The 12651-nt window shown below is 36.5% G+C and overlaps 1 long non-coding RNA gene across 1 annotated transcript in view; it reads left to right on the top strand.

The window, feature by feature from the left end:
• LOC144382512 (uncharacterized) overlaps window positions 1-10531 on the top strand; it is a 63843-nt gene extending 53312 nt beyond the window's left edge. Inside the window, exon 3 of the long non-coding RNA XR_013449521.1 lies at window positions 9946-10531. This is a non-coding gene — a long non-coding RNA (uncharacterized LOC144382512). The remainder of the gene's footprint in view (window positions 1-9945) is intronic.
• Window positions 10532-12651: the final 2120 nt, after the last annotated feature.

Raw genomic sequence — 12651 nt, 5'->3', positions numbered from 1 at the left:
ATGAATATCACACAGTCTGCTCCCTCAGAGCTTACAGTCTATTGTGCATGTATAGAAACTTTTGGTTTACAGGTCCATTTGAGACTCAGAGGTTCCATGAAAAAAAATTTACATTCATGTATATAGAATTTTGCCTGCGACTCTAGGTGGTCCATGGGTCACCCCTCTTCCCCCAGCAAAGCCAAGTTTAGTGGTTCTAGTCTCCTACTTCTGAAGAGCAGCACTATACTGTAAATAGACCAGATGTTATGACTATCACTATTTTATAGAAGAATATAAATTAAAGTTCACAAAGTTTAAGCAACTCATTTTGGGGCATATAGCTGATAAGTGGTGAAGCTAGACAAGAATCCCAGTGACTCTATTTTCATTTTTAAATTATAAAAGTAGAGTATGCTCATGGTATAAAAAAATACATGTATCAAAACAAATAGTTCAGAAGGATGCAAAATGGAAAATGCTAGTTTTCAGTTCTGACTCCACTGTTTAAATAGCTGCTTCCACATCGAACTCACTTGCAGAAAGTCAAGTTTTAAACGTGATCTTTGTTAAGTCTGAATTTTATTTATTTATTTTTAAATTTTATTTTATTATGTTGTTAGTCACCATACAATACATCATTAGTTTTTGATGTAGTGATCCACGATTCATTGTTTTCGTATAACACCCAGTGCTCCATGCAGTACATGCCCTCCTTAATACCCATCACCGGGCTAACCCATCCCTCTACCCCCCTCCCTTCTAAAACCCTCAGTTTGTTTCTCAGAGTCCATAGTAAGTCTGAATTTTGAACCAGACTGTATTGCTTGCTTGCACAAATGTCTAGCTCCATACTTATTAAAGTATTTAGGTTGCATGTGACAAGAAGCAAATCTTTCTGGCTTGTCAAGAAAAAGAATATCTTGATAGGACTGTGTCTGCCATAGAATCTGAAAAGTAAATGAGCTCCAGGTACAAGCATCGTCATTAATGAGATTCACTCCAAGCAACACAGTCTCTGTATCTGCTAGCTCCAAAGTTGACATTCTTGGGAAAGGACTTGCAATTACTCTAGAGCTCACTCTGGACTAACCAATTCTGTCCAGGTGATGGGAACACATTGTCCAAACATGAAGCTTCATGTTTCAACCAGAGAGCAGAGGCATGGGGTAAGAGAGGTAGTTCCAGGTGAAGGAAGCTTGACTGATTCAAATAATATGTGTCCACCAACCTGTACTCTCAGAGCAGGTGGTACAGTAAGTACTGTAATAGCTCGGGGCTGTCATCCCAACCAAGCGGGATGGTGATTTTCATCTTCTCAATTTTAACACCCTGTTTTAATATCTGATGCAAAATTTGGTGTTCATTTCTTATTTGCATAATGAGCTCATGTGTATGCCAGCAAAATGTTCTAAAAGTGACAAAGGATTCTAATTAGCTACTAGAAAAATGGTCACCAAAGATTTTCCCTAAGGTCAGTATACCCCAGAAGTAAACAAACATGTTGATGATATATTTCACCTGTTTACTGCTGGTTTTCTTGTAGATAAACATCACCTCTGTAATAGTAAAAATAGATTTGTTTGTTCTCTTTAAGCCTCAAAAAATCAGAAAAAAAACATGAAGTTCATGAAAATAGTTATCATGAAAGTCCTCAGTCCTGTAAGTTTTAATAAAAATTAACACGTTGGATATTTTTGAAAATGAGTTAAATGATATTGACAAAAGAAGTTGTGGCACTAAAATTTTATTTGAGGATATTGAAAAATATTTCACTTTGTCCTTAGCTATTCAGGTCTTTGGACATAATCACAAGGCTTAAAGAAAACAATGAAGTAGCTAGAAATAATTAGATGAGAGAATTTGATTTGAAAATCCAAGTTAGAAATCGTTACAGAAAACATTGTGCGTATTATTTTTGGAAAAGGGGGTAAGTGGATAAGAGCACACGCTCTTCAGAGCAAAGGTAAATGGTTCAAATCCTGGTTCTGCCTCCTGTTAGCTGTGTGACCCTGACAAATTATGTAATTAGAGATTATTACCTGTCTCACAGTTTGTGTGTAGGTAAATAGAGATGATGATAATGTCCTTTATAGGGCTGTTGTAAAGATTAAATAATACCTTAAACAATTAAATCATATATACATTATTTATATTTATATATTAAATAATAGAAATAGAAATGTCTGGAATTAGTGGTTGTAGTAGTACATTCAACCTATTCCATTTTCCTTCATTTACCAAAAAGATAAGAAAGGTAAAGTTTTATCTAAAATGCTTGGCATTCTATATTTTTGTGTTGGATTTTTAAAAACTATTTTCACTGAAATTCAGTTTTATTTAGAGATCATAACTTGGCCCAGAACTTGACAATTTTATATAACATGATTCACAATACTAAAATATAAAGTGATTTTGTAGATGCTCCAGTTCAGTAAAATTCTTTGTGGCTGGCTCTTCAGTTTTGAGTGTGGCTCTTGGGTTAACAATTATAAACAAATTATATTGACGTTATGATTAAGGCACATCATGTAATTCGCAAGACCTAAACTACTAAAAATATATTTCAGCCTAGAATTTAGAGAATTACATTCAAAAATAACCATAATAAGAGTTATATTTTATTTTCTTATAGTCTTTTCCTGTGATAGAGATTTAAGCTTCAAACTTGAAAATATCTTCAGCATTGGGATAAATGCTTCTAAATTGAATTTAGAACAAATTCTATATTTATTTAAAAATTATTATAACTTTAAAAATTAAAATTTCAAAAATTTACACTTTCAAAATTTAAAAATTCTTCTAAATTTTTATTTTGAAGGCTTTTTTTTTGAAATCTTAAACTTTCTTGTAAGTAAATATACTCTATTTGTCAGTCCTATTAGTATGAATTATTGAAATGGTGACATGACATTATAGGAATTATATCCTAGTCACTTTCCAAAGACATCCATCAATTCTAGTACCAAATTTATTTAGGTTGTTTATTCTAAAATTTATTATGGGTAGAAAATAAAAGAAGTTCTTGGAATATTTGGGCCAAAATTATTTCATTTTACATGACTTTGACAAATACAACTGAGTCTTTGAAACAAAAAAACAATGCATCAAATGAGGGACTTCATATTTTTTCAAGCAAAGTCTGATAAATGCATGTTAATTAATGACTTGAAAACCCACCTTCACATATCTTCCACACATCTGAATGAAAATATAGCCAGAATGAAAAAAAATGAGCAAGATTCAATATTTTTAATTATTTGAGAATTATAAAGAAATTCTCCTGGATAATGTCAAGAGAAGTCGTGAGGAGAAGGGGACATGTATGAATCCTATACTCAAGTAAAATTGGACAAGGTAGAGAAAAATCAATTCTACCAATTCATGATGAAGAGAATTGGAACCAAAATCTTAACACCTTTTGCACAAACTCTTGGAAAGTGTCCCTCCATAAATTGCCTACCATCTGTCCACTGGAAGGCACGTTGAGAAATTAGATTGATAAATATAAATTAATTTCTACATGGCTTGGAAGGGTTAGCAATATTTTGCAAGTATTGTGTAGCTGGATATACTAGTACATAATACCATGAAAACATTACAAGCCACCAGACAAGTTGAAAGAAAACTATAAAAAATTACAGATTTTTTTAATGAAAGAGTAATAGCAAGTAGTAATGAACACATTTCTTATTTAACAGAGAGGAAACATTTGTCAATACATCTCTGTAAAATGTATATTTTCCTCTAAGTTTCATTAACATCTGCAGAGAAGCCAATGATATTTCACACTTTTTAAATTTTCATTAATTTTTTCATTTATGATCTGGCATTCCAAAAGCATTCAAACATTCATACAAATGGTGTAGTAGAGACAACTTTGGAGGTATTTACCATGTTCAATGCCTCTTTCACAATCCACACATACATACACGGACCCCTGAAATCATGTCTATTCCATGAGACTATGTTTCCAGCCATAGCTGATTGGAACAGGAATCCCATTGGTTCTGAGCCATTCTAGACACACCCTCTCCTTAGCGTTTGAAACTGGGATAAAGAGTAGTAGACTCTACCAGCCATTTGAACTGAGAGCACATAAACCCTAGAGCTATGAGGTAATATCCTATACCCTACACTTAGAGAGACAGAGGGATAAGTCTATAGAGAAATATGGGCGAAGCACAAGTATGACGAGAAGCAAAATCAGAGACTGAGAAAGAGACTCTAAGACAAGACACATGATTCCTGGTGGTATTTCTGATACTTTTCCTGCCCTTTCTCAGGCTCTACCACACTCCCTGCATTTGGTATCTGTGAGAAACACTGCATTCTTACAATAATTTTCTTCTCTTATTGTATGGTCTTGTCAGTAGACTACTGTCCATACCAGGAAACACTGCATTTTTTTTCACTCAACGAGTATTTTCTGAATGCTGACTATGTCCAGAGTACTGTGTTTTGTGCAAAGTATGAACAAATGAACAAGATAGACATGATGTAGAGCTCATCATCTGAAAGACAGAAATTAATGATGATGATTAGTAGAGGAGGTATAACAATTTCTGTGGGCATAAAGAAACACCTGACCTGGTCTGAAGATATTGGAGAAGCATTCTGTGAGAAAGTGATGTTTAGGCTGAAGCTAATGGGTGAAAATTATGGAAGTAACAGGCTTCATCTGTGTGTGAATTAGAAACCAGCCAACCTTGCTTCCCAAAGGTAAATACCAAATACTGCTGGGTAGGAAACATATTAAACTGTTTTCCCTCTCTCAGAAATTTTCACAGGTAATTTGTACAGTTTGAAGAACAAAGAAAGAAAACCAAATGTGGAAATATCACTTAAAATGAAAGAGAAGAGCATTTGACATATTTTCTACCTCCTCTCCCAATGATTCATGATTGTAAGCATCTGAGAATTTCTTCCAAACCCAGAGGTTAAAGTAACATGTAAGGTGTTTAAGACAACTTAGTTAGTAAAAACAAATTGACCTCAGCAGAGTTATTATCTCCCTATGTTGGATGAAAGGAAATTAGAGAAAACTGAAGCTTGCCACACGGGATATAGAGTAAGAATTAAATTTTGTCTTTAGGGGTCCTGGCTTCAACTTGATTAATCAGCTAATCAAATGTCTTTGTTTAATTTTAGTTTCCTTATCAACTCAAAGAAAAACCTTTCAGAAGACACCATCTGTGTAAACACAGCAGTTATAGGTGAGGGGAGACAGCCTCCTCTTTGTGCAGGAGTTTTGCTTAATTTTTTCCTTTTAATTATGGCTCAGCTAAAGGACATATACACATAATGTTTTAACAAAAAAGACACATTTTAAAATGCTAGATAAGTATTCTAATTAACCAGGTAAGTGCAGACAGAGAGAATGTCAGGCAGGAATAGCTGAGTGAAGGTCCCAAGGCAGGAAGGAATGTAAATGTTGTTATATTTGGACAGAGGAACATGAGGGGGAGGGTGGGAAGAGAAATTGGAAAGATAAGCAGAGTCCAGATTATGCAGGGTTTTGAGGCCATAATAAGACTTTGGAAATTTTTCATAAAAGCCATCAAAAGGTTTAAGGCAGAGAAATGATACAATCAGATGTGCATTTTAAGACAATGGATTAGATGGAGCAGATATGAAAGTTTTTGTTAGAAAGTGATTGCATTAGTGTGTATGGCTTGGACTCAGCTAGTCGTGGTGGTTAAAACAGAGAAAGGGGGAATGGATTTGAAAGAGATTTAAGAGGTAGAATTTAATGGCTTGCTGATTAATGTGTCCCAAGAAAAGAGGAAAATTCAAAAAAGATGGTGGGTGATATTTGTAGGTTGTACCATTTGCTTTGACTGGAAACACTGAAGAGGGAGCAGGTTTGGGTCAAATTCACTTTTGTTCATATTGAGCTTGAAGCTCTTGTGAGACCTCTAAAAGGAGAGGACAAGTAGGCAGGTCTGGAACTGAAAAAAACATATCTGTGTACAATCTTTAAATGTAATGTTTATTGGTACATAGGTGATATTGAAGCACTGGATATAGTAGAGATTCTTAAGACTGCACAAAGTCAGAAGAGAGGAGGCCTGAAATAGAGTCCCAATTTGCTCCAAGTTTTAAGAGTCTGGTATAGAAGGAAGTTAATAAAGGAGCCCAAAAAGAAATAACCAAAGAATGAGAAAGAAGCCATTGGGAGAAACCTGGTTGTATGTCCAAAAATACTTTGTGAAACAGATTTTCAAATAATCCCTGAAAACTTCTGAGGAATCTCAAATTTCTCTTCCAACTATAGGGAAATACATTGATTGTGACAAATCATCCATCAGTCATCCACACAACTAACTTTGTGGAAGATTTGTGCTAGAATACATCTCTCCTTTCTCTCCGTGGAGAACTCTTTCTTCTCTACAATAATGTGAGAGCCACTTTTTCGTGGTTCTACTCAAAATTCTGTCAGAGTCAGTGAAAAGGGGTAACACTTTGGAAGAGTGGAAATGCTAAATGCCAGTTGGCAGAGAAGGTAGGCTTCAGAATTCCCAATTTATGTTTGAGCTATAGAAGTGTTCCAAGAGGCTCTTCAATCTTCCCATGGTTGCCCAATGGGAGTGGAAGATTAAATGATTTCAGGAACAGAGTTCAGGAAACCATATGCCTGGAGTCCACCTGGCCACTAGAGGGCTCCAACCACACAGGTGATCGGTGTAGAATTCCCAGGGCTTACAGCAGTGTGTTCAAAGGCTATCTGTGAAACTAATGTATTTTTGTACATTTCACTCATACAATAGAGTTAGTGTTAGAAACACTGACTGAGAAAAAAATAGATGAAGTGATTATATTTCCCTCTGCTTGGAGGTCTTTTCCCAACTGCATATAATTTACACAGGTTGGCAACCTACAAAATTCTTTGTTAGCAAATTATAGTGTACAATTACTTCTTAACTCTGTTTGTCTTTGTTTCTTTACTCTCTCGTTCCTGTGAACAACTTCATCTTTCCTTCATGAAGTTTGCAAAGAGAAAAAAGAAATGAAACTAAAGCGGAATATGGGAAATTCTGCTCTTTTCTGACCCTGTCCTGCTGGTCTACAACAAACACTTTCCCAAATGCCCCTTAATAAATAGGACCATAATGTAAAGTTATTTTCAGAGTCCCAAATCAGGACTCATGCTTTAACAATGGAACACAACTTTTTAAAGTGAGGTATGTTGTCACCATGCATCGCCCCCAAATTCCTCAAGGATAGGCCAAACACTTCAGAATGCACTAGATTTGGAACTCATCTATTGTAGGCTTTTGAATAAATTTTTGAATGGCCTTGGGGCAAACTCAGGTATGGGACTGGAGGAATTGCAAGAGGCAGCCCTTTCTATTCCATCTCTGACTGTACCTACTAGCCTGACATTGTGGGATTCCTGGGCATAGGAGTTTGATTCTGGCTGTGTATTCTTCTTTGCTCTAAGAAAGGATGGTTCTCTAGGCATAGAGTGAGATAAGAGTCTTTTTCTGCTTTCTTTTCAAAATGAGTTGGTTCTACTTTGGAACTAGAGTGTTTAAGATCCCCAGCAGACCTCTAGAGAGTGTATTCAGTATCAACTCACAGCCTCGCTGACCATTTTATCTTCAGGGAACTACAGAGGAGAGCAAGTGAAGACACCATTCAAAGTGACAGCCAGGTTTTATGGCCTGGACCATCCAAGATAAGTACGATCTCATCTGGACTTGTTATATCACCAGCAGTATGTGGGTATAGACATTTACTATGTAGTCTCTTTCTTCATCTCTTAGTGATGAAACAGGAATAATATTTAAATCAGAATGTGATCTATCTTGGGATGAGCTATACATATTCCTTTCTGATGGATTTCTCTTTATCACTGCCAGGTCACTTAGGAGTATCATTTAGGACTTCCATATATATCATTTTTGTACATATTTTATGATACAAAAATAAATAATAAAATATGAATATATTGTAGGGTTTGAACCCATTCATTTTATTAAGCTCCTTACTAAATGTGGTATTATACTATATTTGAAGCCATTTAAAACATTTATAAAATGTATTTCAAGCACTTTTTGACCAAAGATCATAATCAGGCAGTTTACTTGATTTGTAGATTTAGCTTTGTATATTTTGCCTTTATCAATTGAAATCCCCTTTGATCTGAGAATTTTTGAAATAAACTAGAATATATAATCAGAGGAATAAAATATCTTCTCTTAAAAGCCACTGCTGGGATGCCTCCTAAATGCTTCTTGATTGCCAATAGAAGCATTATTCACACAGTTTGAGGAACTCCAAGGAGAAGATTATTTTGTGTAATTGAAACAGCAGGTGGATATCCTTTACTAATTACAGTACAAGCAGAATTTTAAGAATTGGCAAGAGCATCATGTCTTAAATTTTTTTTTATCTATTAAAAACTTTGTCATTGGAGTAATGGCACTCTAAGGAAGATTTCTCTGCACTTTCCCATCTGTTTTACTTTCTTCTACCTTTTCCGTAAGTTAATCACAAACAAGTTCTGGAATCATTGGTAAGGACAAAGATGGATGTTTCCATTTATAACTCTGGTCTCACTTCTTCATAGGGTTCTTGTTAGTTTTTAAGAGAAATTTGTTTGTGTAAGATGTGTAGGCTGTGATGGAGAGGGAAACAGTGGGGAAGAAGAGGGAAAAGTTGTCAGGGAAGAGAAGGGGGTAGTAAGATACCAACCCAAGAAGACTTTCTACTTGAAGAAAATGCTATAGTCCTAACAGAAAATGAATCATAGTAAACAGGAATGACATCATAAATCATGTCTCTTCTTACTAATGTCCAAAGCCACAGGGTCTGTCTGCTGCTCTATCTATTCTAAATCAAGCTCATGTGGAATATTCCACTGGCTTATTGTTCCAAAGAGTAAGAGAGAATCTGACAATAAATACACATTGATTTGGCCAGTGGAATATATGCTACCACAAAAATTGACTGGGCAATAATAAACTCTGGAGTTATGCCATTTATAATTCTTTGTGTTTCTATTAAATATCATGTATGGGTCCTTACGTTAGTTTCAATTTAATGTTATGGTGAACTACTGACTGAATAGATCTGTTTGCCATGTGGGTTAAAGCCATCTGTTGAATATCAGGGAATGTAATCAAGTGATTTGCCAAGAACTCCATCAGAGATGTGTCCTGTGCATTTTTCTGAGTTGAGAGCATCACCTAAAGCATATTGACCTACAGTAGTATGTACAGTAATGCATCTGAACTGGGGAACACACTGACCAGCCCCCAAAATTGAAGTGTCATATACAGTTGCATTTCTCATTTATCATAATTCCAAATACAATTTCTTACATTCCACTTTCAGAACTTTGAAATCACAGCTCAAACTACCCATGGCTTTGATTCTTTTCATATTTCAGAACTCAAAGGGCTGACTTGAATTTCGGGTAGAGAATAAAGTGAGGAAGCATATATTCTTTAAAGACAGGTGAATTCAGTTTAGTGGGAATAGTTTGTAATTCAAAATTTTCCTAGATTAGAAAGCAATAGTCTGACAGTCGAGATTGAGACTCAGTTTATATGGGACCAGGGACTGTTGTGTTGTTGTTTAATTTAGTCAACAGTCCAGATGGTCTTTCGAGATACAAAATTTAAGAAACATATGTGATTTACTTTTTTTTTAACCAATGTTTTCACAATACTATCATCTTGATGCAACATGTGATCTGGACAGCAAAAATATTGCACTGAATTAGGCATTTTTGTGCCATGTTTGTTTAGAGTTGGCCACATTTAAAAAAATCTATTTCTTGCATGTACGTATCTTCTATTTCTCTGATGTGCAGTTGGGAGTAAACATGTAGCTATGTAATCATGTTTAAAAATGAAATTTAGTTGCATATACAGTTTTATGGGTGACTGGTTATTTAGGCATTATGTGCAGTGAAGTGGTTAGTAGTTTTAAGTACATATTTTCTTGTTTTTACAGAAGGCAACTTGATACAGTCTGAAATGAAGAAAAGCTTTCTTTCACCACAAGCCTGAGCCCCCGTCATGAGGAGTGGCCATCCATCCCAAGGGGTCTTACAACAGGTTATGGCTCTGTAGTTCCTTTCCTGGATCTTGTCTTCCCTTTGAAGGGAATACATGTCATGTAAATACACGTCAGATTCTCCATCCAGTTAAGACAACCTTCTGCAAAGTTGTGAAGCATGTCACCTGCCTTGAGACGACCCACCTTCCTTCTAGTGCCTCTTCTGTGCATCAATACCAGCTCAGCAACATGCTCCTCATGTGCCATGATAATATAGTCGGAAAGGAAAGGTGATCTGAAAATCCATTCCTAGACAAACTGGTGGAAGCTAGATCTGTTTACCCTGTCCCAGGGGTCAGAAGAGCATCTGGAAGAGAGCCATCCAAGAAATGGATTCATAGAGGCTATGTGCCTTCTTATATTACACTCCTATTATACTGTATTGTCTTCTCCCCCAGTGGGCTATAAGCTCATTACTGGCAGGGTCCATGTTTAGTCTTTTCAGCATTTCTGGTATCCGCACAGAGTCAAGATTAAGTGGGGCTTCATTAGTATTTAAATGAATGAATGAATGAATGAATGATCTCTACACCAATTTCAGACAGAGTTCTTCTTAGTCCTCCTCAAATACCTTTATAAAAGTTCCCTCTTACTTCATGTTTTGCATCCACCCCTTACAGTCACCCCAGCGTGAGTGCTCCTCGCAATCCATATCACTAAGTCACCCAAAGCCCACTTTGGCTATTTTCCTGGCCCGGGAAAGAATATGCCAGGAATGTGAAAAGGATGTTTTCTATTTTGTCTCCATTAGAAGTATATATCTTAGTTTCCTTCTGGACTGGAAATAGAGACTGTATGTGAGTGTACATAACAGCCAAAAAATATTATGAAGGAAACAAGCTGATATATTTGTGAGCCTCATGTCTTAATCTTCTTCAGCTTACTACCCTTTGTTTTCTTTTTGATTTGACTTCTGTTTTTTTGTCATATAAAGCAGAGGTTGGCAAATTATGGCCATTGGGCCAAATCTGACCTAGTCTGTTTTGTTAATAAAGTTTTATCGGAACACAGCCACTCCCATTTGTTTTCTCCCTACAATAGCAAAGCTGGGTAGTTGTGATGGAGACTCTATATGCCTTCAAAGCCTAAAATATTTACCACTTGGCCCTTTAAAAGAAATACTTGCCAAACCTGATGTATAGTAAATATAGCGTCAAGTGCCATCTAAAATATAAAAGTATTGATTTTTTATTTCTTTGACCTTGTTCAGAGCAAAGTGTAATGCTTATTGAGTGAAGGCTCAGGCAGCCTATGATCAAGTCTTAGTTCCACTTCTTGTGATCTGTATGACCTCACACAGACATCATGGGGATGTCTGCTCAGACCTTTTCCGAGAGAACCTGTTGCAGGGAGTATAGTTGGCTGGCAGCCTCCAGATACCGTACCTTTAGATCCAGGAGCATGCTGGTGCTGAGGACACACTTCCCTTAGGGTGCTCCCAGCCAATAACTGTACATGACAGGGTTAATGGTGCCTGACCCAGGGATCTTCCAGTGAGCATGTTTACTTGGGGCACCCCATTTGCCTGGCAGAAACTTTCAGAACTATGCTGTAGTTTGAGTTCTTCCTACTCGGTCCTGCCTTCTGTCTCTCTTTTCTCACTATCCAGCCTGCCTCGTGAGCTAAAGATTCTCCATTCCTGCTTCTGCTCTTTTCTTGTTATTTTTCACAAGCCTTTCCACAATAAATCTCTTGCACATCTAAACTTATGTCAGCTTCTACTTCTTGGAGGACCCACACTGAAACAGGAACTCCTCTGGGCTTCAATTTCCTCATTTATAAAGGAAGGTTAGGGACACCTGGGTGACTTAGTTGGTTAAGCATCCGACTCTTGATTTCATCTCAGGTCATGATGTCAGGGTCATAAGATCGAGTCCTGCTTTGGACTCTGCACTGGGTGTGGAGCCTGCTTGAGATTCTCTCTCTTTCTCCCTCTGCCCCTCCCCCTGCTCTCTCTTTGTCTCTCAAAAAAAAAAAAAAAAAGAAAGAAAGAAAAAGAAGACTAAAAATGGTAACTATACCCCAGAATTTTCATAAAGATTAAGTAAATAATGTGGGCAACAATTTTGGCACAGTTTTGGTGCAGTTCTTGGCACCCACCCACCCACCCACACCTTCTACTGCCATGGGTTTTGGGATGGCCACCAGCAAGTTACTGCCTGTCCAGCCCCTCTTTACCTCTTTTTCACTCTGAATCTTATGGGTGTGGGCATTCTTTCCTCTCTTCCAAACTCCTTTCAAAATTAGCAATGAGTCTTTTCAGTGAGCATAACACCCTGACACAATTGATATGCAAGAAATGTTTTCTGACTTATATGGTATACACTTCCATTAATCTAGCCTCAGATGCTTATGTGTCTAAACAAACAATAAACAGGAATTCAAAGAGACTTATCACCATATATATATACATATATATATAGATACACATATCTGTCATATCTATATATCTATATATCTCTCTCTATATATCACCCTATATATCTATATATCTATATATCTATATATATCTTTTCTCCCTGTTTAAGCAGTAGAATTAACAACACAGAGGGTGGAGTAATGTAGGAACAAAAATGCAGTCCTGTCCTGGAACTCCTGACA

The sequence above is a fragment of the Halichoerus grypus genome, chromosome 7, assembly GCF_964656455.1.
Source record: "Halichoerus grypus chromosome 7, mHalGry1.hap1.1, whole genome shotgun sequence".
NCBI lineage: Eukaryota > Metazoa > Chordata > Mammalia > Carnivora > Phocidae > Halichoerus > Halichoerus grypus.
This window is presented reverse-complemented; position numbering and strand designations above follow the sequence as displayed.